General features: G+C 43.7%; 1 protein-coding gene across 8 annotated transcripts in view; it reads right to left on the bottom strand.

The window, feature by feature from the left end:
* Nucleotides 1–13982, bottom strand: part of TLCD4 (TLC domain containing 4) — a 99119-nt gene that overhangs the window by 55824 nt on the left and 29313 nt on the right. The window contains exon 1 of one of the 8 annotated variants that reach the window (XM_046645575.1): nt 11486–11568. The exons of 4 other annotated variants lie outside the window; for them this stretch is intronic. The gene's annotated coding sequence lies outside the window, so the exon portion shown is untranslated. Of the gene's footprint in view, nt 1–10454; nt 10577–10880; nt 11026–11439; nt 11569–13982 lie in introns of those variants that run through there. 3 more of the 8 variants (XM_046645573.1, XM_046645574.1, XM_046645578.1) reach the window with 3 other exon arrangements.

The raw sequence follows: 13982 nt of genomic DNA, 5'->3' as shown, positions 1-13982 counted from the left end.
AAAGGAATCTGATATGAATATGATTCAGTTACACTCCTTTTTGCAGATATATGATGTCACATCAGATTTAAGAAGAAATTCCTCATAACCATAGAAAAGATTTCTCTATGGCTCCTCCGTGTCAGTTAAGACACTAAACTTTGAATAAGGGTATCCTTTATATTTTCCCATTCCTTCAACCATTTACTTCCCAAGAGCATATAACAGAATTCAAATTAACGAGAAACTGTTCAACTCTGCTTGTTACAGACCCTGGCAATTGACATTTCCCAGAAACAATTTTTTTGGATTACAGGTTGTTTTAATGATAACAAAGAATAAAATATTTAAGGTTAAATATTCATACATTTCTAATGGGCCTTTATTTTCCCCTCAGTTGTAAGTAATAATTATAATCACAAGACGTTAGAGCAGAAAGGAGACTAAACTCTGTTCTCTAAACTGGCTCTTAAAGAATCACCTACCCTCAGCAAGAAGTGTCCACACTCAGGGGCTGTGGGATGGCTTCATCTTGCTGCCACAACTTGAAGAACTGTGTAGACAGTTAACTCATACTGCCATAGTTCTCTTTAACCCAAGACTTCCCTTTTATCTCTCATAGCCCTATCTGTCTCTTTACATCCTATGTTAAATGCCTTCTAGGAATTTTTTTCTGATCCCTCTAACTCAGTGTTTTTCAAATTTTGACCTCCCAGAGCTCCCCATCCCACCGCCCCCCCCCCCCATACACACAATACTTTCTCAGTATACATTCTGCTTATTTCCACCAGTCAAGAAGATTCTGTAGTCTTCCTTTCTATGGTTTGTTTTCTGGGGGGGAAATAGGTTTCTTGATTTATTTTTTCACATGGCCCAGAGTCCCCACCAAAAGATTCTGACACAGCAAGGCCGGGGAGTTATTCCTGCTCTTTCAAGAAAGAATTTCTCCCCTTGATTTCCTACAACACTTGATCAATTCTCCCTTCTATTAAAAGTATTGTTAATTAGGATTTTAACAAAACTTTTCTTATTTTCCTAGCTTGCATTTATTTGCACTTTTTACATGTTCTAGCTATTAACTTAAAAATAAAACAAAATTTAATACAATTAATCTATGTTATCAATTTTTTTGAATCTTTTGTCTTATTTAAAATTTACTTCATTTTATACTGACTCCCTGCCTCGGGACTTGTTTTTCTAATACCTAACAAGAACTGTGGCTGCGAGGGAGACGACAATGGAAAAAGGCCTCCTTCCCCAGCTCTGCCTACTGCTCCAACCCACTGAAGCACTCTCCCCTAGGAAACTCAGGAGTTCATTTTCTAGGGCCTTAAGTCTCACAGTATAGATGGCACATTTTATTTACGTGATAAATGTTGCTTCCTAGCATCTCACCCCACTTAGAACTTTTATAAAGAAGTCTTTATTTTTTAAACCTATGAGTTATAATGACAGTCACTAGATTTTGGATAAACCAGAATGCCAAGGCCAGGAGACAATAGTGATTGGAAGGTCACACTAATACAGTAGTTGAAACCAATAAAAAGTAAGGATTTGGAAGCTTATACAATTTGAGGGCCCACCTTTAAGGAAATCCACATTTCATATACAACACACTCCCTGAGACTTAGAAGTGTTCTGTGTGAGCGAGGGACCCTCAGGCCGAAGCAAGGACCCAGTAGCACTGCTTTGCCAGGTGGAGACTCTTGGGAAGAGGAAGCAGGTCCTGCAGCCAACTTCTACTCAGCTTCTGATGTACTTATTTCCATATTCCTGCTTTTCCTTTCCTGAAGGGCTCACAGAAGAGCCTCTTGGCTTGGGAAATCTCTTGGCTTTCTACCAACATTGTGAAATCAAAGAAAAGCTGGACAGAGTAAGATTTTGCAAATACATTTTGTTCTTTTTTTAAAGGAATCATTGGGACACCTGCCACGCAACCCAGGAAGTCAGAACCTAAGGAGACAGGGAGGTCCTTCTCACCTCCAAGCTGTCCACTTGATTACCCCTGAGAAAGTCCTTAAGGTTAACGGAAGTGCCTGAGGTAGGGTTTTGCCTGCTTGCCTTCTAGTTCTTTTTTGCCTGCTCCCCACAGGAAATAGGAGACAATATTAAATGGGTGAGGGGGGCTGAAGAACAATTTAGCAAATTTCAACCACCTGCTGAGTTCTTAAAACGAATTCCGTTCAGCTAGAGAGAGACCTAAAATCAAATCTTAGTCCCAGTATTTTATCAAGCGGCCTTTGGCAAGAATATAACTTCTCTGACACGCAAGTTCTATGAAACAGGGATAAGAATGCCTACCTTGCTAGATGGTCATGTGGCTTAAAAGGGAGGCGTTAAATGCCCCTAGCACAGTGCTCAGCACATGTAGCCACTTGTGGTAAGTCATTTAATACCCATAAATTCCTTTGCAATGTGATGTTGTCACTCCAGCCACCCAGAGGTGGAGATTATGTCTCTGCCCCCACAAATCTGAGCTGGCCTTGTCACTGTTGACAAATAGAATACAGAAGAGAGGCTGCAAGGGTTCTGGAGCCTATGCAGGCCTCAAATCTGCCTTTCACTCCTTGGAGCGTAGCCCTGAGACTGCCATGTAAAGAAACCTGTCTGGTCTACAAGAGGATGTGAGGCCGCGGAAAGAACTAAGGCTGCCCAGCTGACAGAAAACACTCAATACCAACTAGCAGCCATGCTGGCAAGCCATCTTGAATCTTCCAGCCCAGCTGACCCTGCCATTGCAGGCAGCCACATGAGGAAGCCTATAACCAGCAGAGTAACTGCCCAGCCACCCACAGAATCATGAGAAATATAAATCATTTTATTAAGCCACTAGGTTTGGGGGTGGTTTGTTATTCAGCAATAGATCAAAACCCCACTCAATAGAAGATAACACTTATTATTACCACCCTTTCCTAATCAAAAATGTTACACCTGTCTCTCTGATGGCACCAAGTCATAGAGAGACAGGATATTCTGTATCTGAAGCACTGTGATCATGTCCCCTCCTTTAACCTTTGGCCTAGAGGCCCTGCAGCTTGTCCACCCCTATTATCTGTTTGGGGGACTTGGCGGCTTAAATGAGAAGACAGTCAAGGTCTTCTAAATTCTAGCTGGCCTGTTACCTTGTTACCTAGGGCCACTTAAAACTCTACCAAGGTACTCTGAGAGTACCTTCTCTGCCGACCTCCTTCCATAAGGCTGCCATTGCCTCAAACTGGTTCCAACTGCACTATTTTCCAATAAACACAGTACTTATCTACCTGATTCAGTATCTGGTTTGATATTATCAGGAAGCCAAAAAATCTAAATGCGGTGACATGTTTCCTTGAACCATTTCACAGGCTAGTGAGGTGATGTGCAAAACAAATCAGATGCGGCTTCAGGTAACCTCAAGTTTAACATTTACTACAAAGCTCATGTTTAAATTCAGGGCAGGTCCTATACAAGTACCTAAGCTTGGCCCATGGACTTGGTATTAAAGGATTGTTGGGACAATGTTCCTGAGGCAAGACTTAGGTGAACGTGATCATAAAAGTTCAGTTCCAGGTGGCTCGTTAGAGTCGAACTTTTCCCAGGTTTATGAAACAGGGTCAACCTGCCCCAACATATGGATCTCTAAATCCTGGTAACACTATCATACTCTGCAACCTATTAATCATTTTAAGCTTGGAGATGTTCTCAAGACTTCTTGGAATGGTGGCTCTCACCCTTTAGAAATTGATCAACATGAACAAATACCATCCTTCCTGCAAAAAGGACCAAGTGCAGAGTTTTATTTATTTTTTTAAAGAAGATATTTTGTTCAGTCATTGTTACAGTTCTAATACATGAATGCCATCTAAAACATCCTCACTTCTTTCTTTGTAAGTTGTAAGCCTAGTATTCTTGGGCAAATGGATTCTACTCACAGAAATTCCACTAAAATTACATATTCTGTACTACCTTGTAGAAAAAATTGTCCAGGAACAGTGTCAGATTGCTGTTTTCAATGGTCATGTATCCCTTTAGGTCCTCTTAAGCTATTTCTGGATTAAACACATGAACATACAACTCACCCTCATGACCTTTCACTGAGCAGGGCCAAGGCATGACACCCCTGGCTAGCACTGAGGAACACGACCTGAAATGGCATTACAAAGGAAGGTCACTAGGTTTTACTGTACAATATTGGGAATGTGGTTGAGAATGCTGGTCTTGGCAACTGCAATGTTTTCTTGATGAAAATCCAAAGGAGAAATTTCTCTCACCTCCTAGAATCAGAAATAGACAGTCTTCTCCGATTTGGTTTCTCCCTCTGGACACACTGAAACTTGTTATGGGTTGTTTGCCTCCTGTGTTTGGCCGCTGGAAAGCTTACAGCCAGAACTTCAAGGAAGAGAAGAGGACTTTAAAGTACAATAATGAACCTCACTCATACCTCCATCTTATTTTCCTTTGACTTGTTTTTCTTTCCTATCCTAAATTTACTTTATCTTGTCATATTGTATGCATCTTCCCAAATCATTTTTGGAACAAGGTAGGGTGAAAATAAAACCAAAGATATCATAGTCAGTGTGTGTTCCTAATCCCTCTGCTCTGGAGAGTGAGCTCTTGTAAGCAAGTGCTGGCATTGCCCCACTTTGAAATCCCTAGAGTATCTAGTGCTACACTTACTGCTGAATGAATATTTGGGGAATTAAATCGTAGAATAAGTAAATTGTGATAGCACTATGTTAACTGAATTATAAAATAAGCAGTATACTACTGATTTTGTCTTTTATCCTCAAAACAAATTCACACATGACTGAAAGGATGTACGTACGAGGATGTTTATTGCATCATTATAAGAAGCAACCTTAAGGTCCAATGATAGGGAAATGGTTAAATGTATTGATACAGCTGCACTAACACAGGTGATATAGCCATTTAAATGAACAAGATGATACAAAAGAATGCTCATCACATACTACAGAGTGAAAAAAAGACTGCAAAGTGATAAAATTTTCATAAATACACAAGCAGGCACATTTTGGCATTTGTAGAGAAAAACGTCTGGAGGGCTATACCCTCAAAACTGAAAACTGGTTGTTTTGGGGAGTGTGGGAATATTGGGAATGTGGTTGAGAATGCTGGTCACTGTAAATGCTGTGTTTTCTTGATGAAAATCCAAAGGAGAAATTTCTCTCACCTCCTAGAATCAGAAATAGACAGCCTTCTCCGATTTGGTTTCTCTTCTGGACACCTTGAAGCTTGTTATGGGTTGTTTGCCTCTTGTGTTTGGCTGCTGGAAAGCTTACAGCCAGAACTTCCAGGAAGAGAAGAGGACTTTAAAGTACACTAATGAACCTCACTCATACCTCCATCTTATTTTCCTTTGACTTATTTTTCTTTCTTATCCTAAATAAGAGGACAGGTGGGAGTTGGGAAAGGAGAGTGAACTTTCACTCTCTTGAGTATTGGTTGTTTACACTGTTTTTTATAATGAACAAGTTTCAATTCTGTAACTAAAAAAAAAACCACTGAATAAAAGATTTAGGGACTTGAGGCTATAAAGCATTCTCAAGTCCTCCAAATGTCTAGCGTCTAAGAGTTCGCTATGGGGATACTGAGCTGGGAGACACCAAACATGCAGCCTTTGCTCCAGGCAGCCAGACCTTCCCTTCGCCGCAACTTGACCTCCCACCCTGTGGCGTCGATCTTGCCCTAGGTTGCTCCACAAAACATGTAAGAAATGGATCTGTTTGGTAACACTCATACAGGTTTTAAAAATATGAAAAGGCAAAGAAGCTTTCTCAATTGGAACACAGCTGTAGTCTTTCTCAATCCTCAAAATAGCATGTAACAAATGACAAAGCATTTAATTCATAATTGTCTCAATATTTTTACATGTATTAGAGCAAAACATGTTAACTGAGCAAGACTAGTCTGGGGAATTATGTCCCTAAAATGTAACACTTGTAAAGGGGGCTTCTAAATTTGTTCTAAATTTTTCATCAAATGTCCTTCCTCCTCCTCTTCCACTAAATACATACATACCAAATAGGGAGAAGTTGTCTATGCCTTCAAAATGTACTTTTTTTTTTTGAGGAAGATTAGCCCCGAGCTAACATTCGCTGCCAATCGTCCTCTTTTTGCTGAGGAAGACTGGCCCTGAGCTAACATCCGTGCCCATCTTCCTCCACTTTATATGCAGGACGCCTACCACAGCATGGCTTGCCAAGCGGTGCCTTGGCCACACCCAGGATCTGAACCGGCAAACCCTGGGCCACCAAAGCGGAACGTATGAACTTAACTGCTGCGCCACCGGGCTGGTGTCAGATCAAAATGTACTTTTTAAAGGTTTTTTTTAAGCCTCTTTAGAGAAAGCTAATTAAATTAACTTGACCAGGAGAGTTTCTCCATGTCCCCAAAACTTAAAAGTCAAATTAAAACCAATGTATAAACCCATCAATGTACAGTTATTTCTAAGGTAGCCAAGGCAGGATACAATAGACACCAACAAAGCACATGCTGGGATCCAAACATGGGCTCCACGGGAATAGTCTGGTGGACACCGTTAAGACATAACACCCAAGAAACCAGGATTGAAAACATTAGGTAGATACCAGACAGCTGAGGAGAGGTAAAGTCAAACACTGAAAACATATCAACTCAGGTAGGAAAATCAGATAAGGCAGGGATGGGTCAAAGGGAGGATCGAAACAGGTCAGTGTGGATGATAACAGCAAGCAGTAACCAAGCAACCAGGTGAACCTGTGCACTATTTCTCCAAGCTTTGCTGTACTTGCTCGCTGGCAAGGGTACTAGGTGTTGGAGTCATAAGTTAATTGTTATGAAAAGAAAATCAAAGGGCTGCAGCTAGATTCTGCCCTTGATTAACTTCAGGGCATAGATACTGGAATTAGCTCAAGGATGCTGGGTGCTGCTTCACCTATTTCTCCAAGAAGCTTTTTTGTCAATCCCAAAGACTATGAAGGATGATTCCAGTTTGATTGTAGATCTTGAAATAGATGTCTAAGGAAGTCTTGATAATCTAACCCTTTTATAAAATGTAATGCAAATACTTTTCCAATTCTCTGTGAGGCAAGCGGCCAACTTCCTAACAAGTTTGATCAGCAAATGGGATTCTGAAAGAACACACTCCATCCACTCCTTCTGCACAAACTTCTCAAAGCAAGAAGGGGAGATGTGAGCCTCCTGCTCACCCACTCTGCACCATGAGACCCTCTGCTCCCTATCCAGCTGAAGAAAGTGGACACGGCCTAAATCCATCCCCAATTTGTTCTGGATCCCTTTGTCTTCTTATTTAACCTACAGAGAAAAATCTACTGCTCCAAAGATACTGCTTTCAAATCCAAATTTACTCATTCCACACTTCCTCTTCACTCAAACCAACTGTTTGCCTTGAAGTGGATAGAATTGGTAGGAAGTCCCCTTTCTGCACCTGCCCATCCAGCTTCCTTTCATTAATGTGAGTCCCGCACCTGTAAAACACCAGATGAGTTCCCCTACACCCTTGTGTCCCCACCGAGAGGGGTCCAGATATCTCCCAATCAAGTCTGTCCCCTTCCACCTCCTCCAGCATCTCCAACCCCAAAGCCCAGCCTGCTCCCCAGCAACCTGTTTTTCCATCCATTAGATAAATGGTGTCCAAATAGTGGTCCGTAATAAGTTTTTCAAAACAGAATGGAAACAGAAATAGAGTAGAAATAGAAACAGAAAATAGAATATTTATTGTAGGCATACGTATTGTTTCATGAAACTTGTTTCAGATGCACATATACTTATGTTCTATGTCTCAATGTAAAAATGCATTTTGTACTGTGTTGTAATCCAAAAATGTTGGAAACACTGCTTTAGATAAGCCTTTGTCCATCTAGCCAGACTCCCCACTCCCTATTGGTCCCCCGGCGCAGCAGCTCCTTTCCTCATGCTGGCTCAAGCTCCGAACACACTTCTAGCTGTCTTCCTCAGCTGTTTTCACAAACCATGGCCTTTTACGATTCACAAGTTCCTTCTCATGTATCCACAGGATTGTCTTCTCCTTGAACAGACCAATGTTCTGAGCAAAAAAACATTCTTTGCTATTCCTGCCTTCTTTTCAGGTCTGGGATCTGAATGCAGCACATCCAGCTGTCTCACTGTGAATAACAAACCTCAGAGAAGCAGGACTCCATTCTTTCATCTCCAACAAGAAAAAACACCACCAAAGTCACTCTTGAAATACCTTAGATTTCCTTAGAAGACTAACTCACTTTCCTGATGTAATGCGTTCTCTAGTGTAATACGTCCAGTGCCTGATCCCAATGCCAGGTGAATACAGCTCACTCCTAATGCTGAGTCAAAGTCTGTTCCCAACCTTGAGAACAGATGGTTACTCCACCTCCATATTGCTTTCTTCTTCCTCTCACAAGGCAAATGGAAAGAGGGAAAGCACAACAAGACAACTGTATGAGCTTGGTGGCATCCTGTCCTCTCTCAAGGAGGGGGGCACAAGCTGTCCAGCATAACTGTACCCCCAGTACTGCCCTTCCTTGTCCAATTGCCCACAGTTCTCACCCAGGCAATTAATTCATTATCTTCCTCTAGAAAAAAACTAGTTTTCTGTATTTTCCTGTAGACTGTTCAGTTTACTTTTCTCAGCTAAACTGAGTATCCCACTTTTCAACCTTCCAAGAGATACTGAAGCTAAATCAATCCTTAATCTGTAGAATATGGGACATTAATTTGAGGAGGGTGCAGGGAGGCACTGAGATCTGAAGGTTTCTCATGAAGTAAACTGTTCAGTTTCCTCTCATACTTGGAAGGCCAGCTCTGAGGGAGGAATATAAACACTGGGCCTCCTTTAAAGCACCAAGGGAGGCAAGTGAACAAGTCTGAGAACTGCAGGATAGCTATACCAGGCTTTGAGGGGCAAGACACACTCTCAAAGGGAAAGGGGGAGAAGGGGAGGTTACATCTAGGGCACATTCCAGAATTTGCCTTGCAGCTCCACCACTCCCTTTCTGCCACCCGGCCCTTTACCCATTTCCCAGTGGGGAAGCCAGGGGTACTTTACCACCCTCTCCGGTCATCCAGTTATTTGGAGGACCCTCAGTCCCTTCCAAGTCGCCACTTCCTCCTCCCCACTCCTTTGCTGGAAATGCCCATAATCGGTGTAGGACTGAGTTAGATTTCTGATAGCTCACTGCTCCCAAAGCCTCCGTTTACTTTGGTAATCAAACGACTCTCTCACCAATGGAGATTTCAGAAAATGAAGGAAAAGATAGACCAACGCTGCCTCCACACTCCAGGGTCTGTTCAGAAGACCCAGCTTCTTTGGAGTTTGCCAGATGTGTCAGCCCCTTGACCACTGCCATTCCTAGGCACCTCCAAGTATACAGCTTTATTCTTTCCAACGAGGTAGAGAAGACTTAGCATGAAAGGAAGAGGAACAGAAAGCTAATAGTGTAAATAATTATGACGGCCTGAGCAGCGGAGTGTGAGACAGGTAGACAGGTCAAACTCATGCAAGAATACACAGTAAGAATTCGATCCCTGGAGGTAGGTAAGGTGGCAAAAGGGGCTGCCGAAGTAAGAAAGAAAGAAGCACCTTCAAATGTATTACCCTCAGGATCACCTGGTGCCACAGGAGGGAGGATGGCAAACAAACTAAAATCCATGGTCCCTCAAGCCATTCTTTCCAATTTCCCAGCGTTGCAGGAGTACACTTTTCTAATTCAGTTTCACCCAGACAATTTAAGGAAAAGATAAACAAGGGAAAAAATTCTCTACTTCATCTATAGCACGGCTAAAAGGGAACTGGGATTCTCTATGTCTTACCTTAACTGGCTACACAAAGATGAAGCTGCATTCCAACCTATACCACATGCTCACAGAGCAGCATCTCACTTAAAACACACACACAATCCAAGATCCATCTTTCTCAACTCCATTTATGACTGAGCAAAGATTTTACTAAAATGACAGCTTTTTTCCTACTTCACACATCAACTCCTAACGTCCACACAAACTCTTCCATCTTGTCCCCAAACTGGTATTGGATTCATTTAAATATTTTGTCAAAGATCACACTTTAAGAACTTTATAAGTTCATATAAAAATGTGCACCACATTAACACTGAGATGTGTACAACTAAGACAAAACTGGCCAGCAACAGTGGCCAGTTTAATGACCCCTTTAACGAACTTAACTCAAAATGTTTTCACAGCGGTTTTCCTCCCGTCTTGGGGCACTAGGAAAATGCTAGCATTACAGATGCCATTTCACGGCTGGGTAAACCGAGGCACTTCATTTCATCAACATGCCCGGGGTTACAATGGGAGAGCTGGAAATAGAAACCAATTTCTCCCTCTTGACTCTGCGCCCAATCCCTCTCCCACCAGACTCTTCAGCCACTCGGTGGCTAAAAATGGGACCCACTTGAGAATTGCAAGGATAAATAAAAGCTTCTCGTTTTATTTAGTAACGGGGAGGTGGGAGGGGGGAGACTTACCCACTTGATGCACCTGATTGCGTACCGGCCTCTAACAAGCAAGCTTCCCCCAGATGCCAAAGCACCCCGCCCTGTGAGCCGAGACCCGGAGGCAGCCACGGAACCGCGAGCGGGACGCGGGGCGTCTGGGCTGCGCGGGGCCGCGGGCTGGGACACCCTCTGCGCCCCGAGCGGCGCCGCAGCCCGCGGGCTGGGAGGATGCTGCGCCGGCCGCGCACACCTGCTGCAGCCCGCGGCGGAGCCCCCTCCGGCTCGCGCGCTCGGGACGCCCACCCCGCCTCCGGGCGCCGCAGGGAGCCTCGGCCGCGCTAGGCCGGGGGAGGGCAGCAGGGCGCCCCTGCCTGCAGGCTGAGCTCGGCGGCGCGGGGGCGCCGCGGGGCAAGGCGAGCCCGCCCTTCTCCCCGAACCCACTCCAAACAGCGTCACCTGTGCCGGGTCCCGGGGCGACTCGCGCGCGGGCGGCGGCTGCGTCGGGCCGGGAGAGGCGGCGGGTGGTTACGGGCGCCTGCTCATCCGGCCCGGCCCAAGGGCTGGCGCCGGCCGGAGCCGCCCCGCGGATGCTCAGCGGGAGCCAGGAGAGCCGCGGGCTCCGAGCCGCTTGGAGGAGCCGTCACGGAGGCTCCAGCTACCGCCGCGCCCGCCGCGCCCGCCGGACTGCGGGCTCGGGTTACCGCAGAGCGGCTCCTTAAAGGGGCCGCGGCCGCTCGGGCTCCGGCGTCGGCTCCCGCTCCGGCTGCCGGCGGCTCAGACCCCCGGCCAAAGTGGGCGGGGCCCAGGGGCCGGCTGTTGGGCCGACTTTCGGGTGCTGGAATTTGGGTCCCGGAAAGGGCTCAAAAACGGGAACACCCGAGGCGGGCTGCGGTGGAATGCTGGAAGAGCACACCTCACCAGGGACAGAGCGTGCTGTCCTTCGGCTTTCCAAAGCAAGTAACAAAACTAGCAAGTGGGGAGAAAGGTCTGAGTCCGCTTCCTTAGCGATCCATACCTGGGCTCGCCACGTAACCAGAATTCTTTTCAGATTATGAGTTTACCTTCTGCCTTATATGCCCAAATTCTGCCTAAATGGAGCGCACGGTTTGATCATCAGAAAGGAGATGAAAGGGCAGTTGCTGAATTTCCCTGCCACGTTTGACCTGAAGAAAGCCGAGTCCCGCCCCGTTCTTGCTTGGGGCTACAGGTGCCTTCCAAGCCGGGTAGGAGACGTTAGCAGAAGAGGCAGGTTCTCTCGGAGCGGAGTCCTCCGGAATCCTTGAAAAGCCCCCCAGGAGTGCACCAGCACCCCACCTACACCCGGAGCCCTCCTGCTGTCAGGGTGGGGAAGTAGGATTTGAATTTTTGGTGCTGGCTGAGAATTCCAAGTTGCCCAGTGCATAAAGTTTGCCATTAAATACTAGCTCTTCTGACCTGCTAAATGTAGCCTCAAAAACTTCTGAGTGTTCTGGATCAACAAGATGGCATTGTTTTGAATAAAACAGAATAACGAAGAGGTACATTTAGGCTGTTATAATTTGCAAAAAGCAGCCACAAATCCTTTCTTTTGGAAAGAGGTAAGATCTAAAGTAAATATTAATTAGTAAACACCACCAGTAATAAGGTAGGGCAGTTACTTATAAGAAATGTCTATCAATAGAGCTAATAAATTTTACCTACTACATACGTGCACACAAACACACACTTTAACTGAACTTTACTGAGGCTCAATTTCTTCATCTGTAAAATGGGGATAATAATTCACAGTCACCTTTGAAGACCACAGTCTTAGCAAATGGGCCTCAGAAAAGACAAAAACTATTCCAGCCTACAGGGGCAGAGACCTGCCCACCTTCACCAGGGAGGAAGATCCTGCAGGCCTCCAAGTGCATGTTCCCTTTTTTCTCCTAAAGACTCCTAAAGGCATATCAGGGCACCAGTGCCCTTTGGCCACAACTCCCATGGTAGTTGCTTCACAATATGGGTAGTCCTCATTAACAGCTTTGGTTTGCCTCATACCTGCCTTATGCACTCACGTAGCTATTTTGTAACGCCCTATGGGCAGAAAGGTTGTATGTGCACATCTGTGGGATCAACTCTGCAAAAGAACAGACTGAATGTGTTATCTTGTGACTCTGCGTCAAGACTACCTCCTCCAGACTCTCCTATGCTTATCTCCAGTGGTTGATGGTTACTCTGTTCTTTCCTGAGAAATGTACCATCATCATCTTTGGTATGCATATTCTCTAACACCCACTGCAGTAGCCAACTGCCAAGTAAATTCACAGAAATCCACCATACTCTAAGCCCCACTATATTCCTTCAAGTCAGACCTCTACAAATGCATCATGAAAGCTGCAAGATTGTTTTGATATTATATGGAGCATTTAAGTGAATATATCAAGGACAAGGCCTGAGAGATGAAAGGAATTCAGCAAATATTAGTTGAATTTTGAAACTTTTAAACTAACCAAAACTCAATGACCTTAGGAGGTAGAAGAATCTATCAACTGCGTATTTTTTCTCAAAATTTTAATTCAGGTTAATTTCTTTAAAAATATCCATTTCATTATTCACATTTAAGTTTTTAATTATTCTTGGGCCAGCCCCGGTGGTCTAGTGGTTAAGTTCGGCCCTCTCTGCTTCAGGGGCACAGTTTGGTTCCCAAACATGGACCTACACCACTCCTCAGCAGCGATGCTTTGGTAGTGGCTCACATACAAAAGAAGAGGAAAATTGGCAACAGATGTTAGCTCAGGGAGAATCTTCCTCAGCAAAAAAAAAAACAAAAACAAAAACAAAAAATTTAATTATTCTTAACGTTGTTTACCAGTACTCCCTTTCCAAGGACAGTTCTCCCAAATTCTGTATTTACTATCTGAAGTTTTTCTGCATTTAAAATGTGAGGTATCAACACTGAATTACACTTTTCATATTTTTTTTCATTGAAAGAATTCAAAGAAACTCTTCAGAGAAATGAAATTATTCATCCATACTTAAAAAGAGAAAAGATTACAAAAATTCTTTTGAGACAAATTGTCCTGATGAATTTCTGTTTCCAAAACTTCCTAAACTTCTAAATAGAGCCAGTTGTTTGGAAAACTGAGACAAAAAGCTGCTTCTTTCTAAAATGACAAGATAAAGTATTTTGGAAAACTGTCTCAATTCTCCATTCTGCCCCGTTAGTGAAGATATAACCAAAATGACACCAAACATTTTGATCAGAAAGGTTGACTTAGTCAAAAATGAATAACCCTAGACACTGCTTTCTCCTTTATTGGTAGTTTTAGTGTATCAAGAATTTTTTGTAAGGTTTTGGGAGGATTTAAAAGTACTTTCATTTGTTTTTCAGAATTTTTCAAGAAGAAGCTATTTCAGGACGTTAACAATGATTATCTCTGGGTGGAGGAGATTCTATATATTTGTGTTCTTTTTGCTTGTCTTATGTGATTTTTCTCCTATAATACATATATATTACCTTTGTTGGATCTTTATTTTTAATGAAAGTAATACATGTAAGTGAAAATTCAAATGGTTTTTAAAGGCTTATAACAAAAA

Source organism: Equus quagga, chromosome 18, assembly GCF_021613505.1.
Source record: "Equus quagga isolate Etosha38 chromosome 18, UCLA_HA_Equagga_1.0, whole genome shotgun sequence".
In the NCBI taxonomy this organism is placed as follows: Eukaryota; Metazoa; Chordata; class Mammalia; order Perissodactyla; family Equidae; genus Equus; species Equus quagga.
The sequence above is the reverse complement of the archived record's forward strand: the minus strand, read 5'-3'. Positions and strand labels throughout refer to the sequence as shown.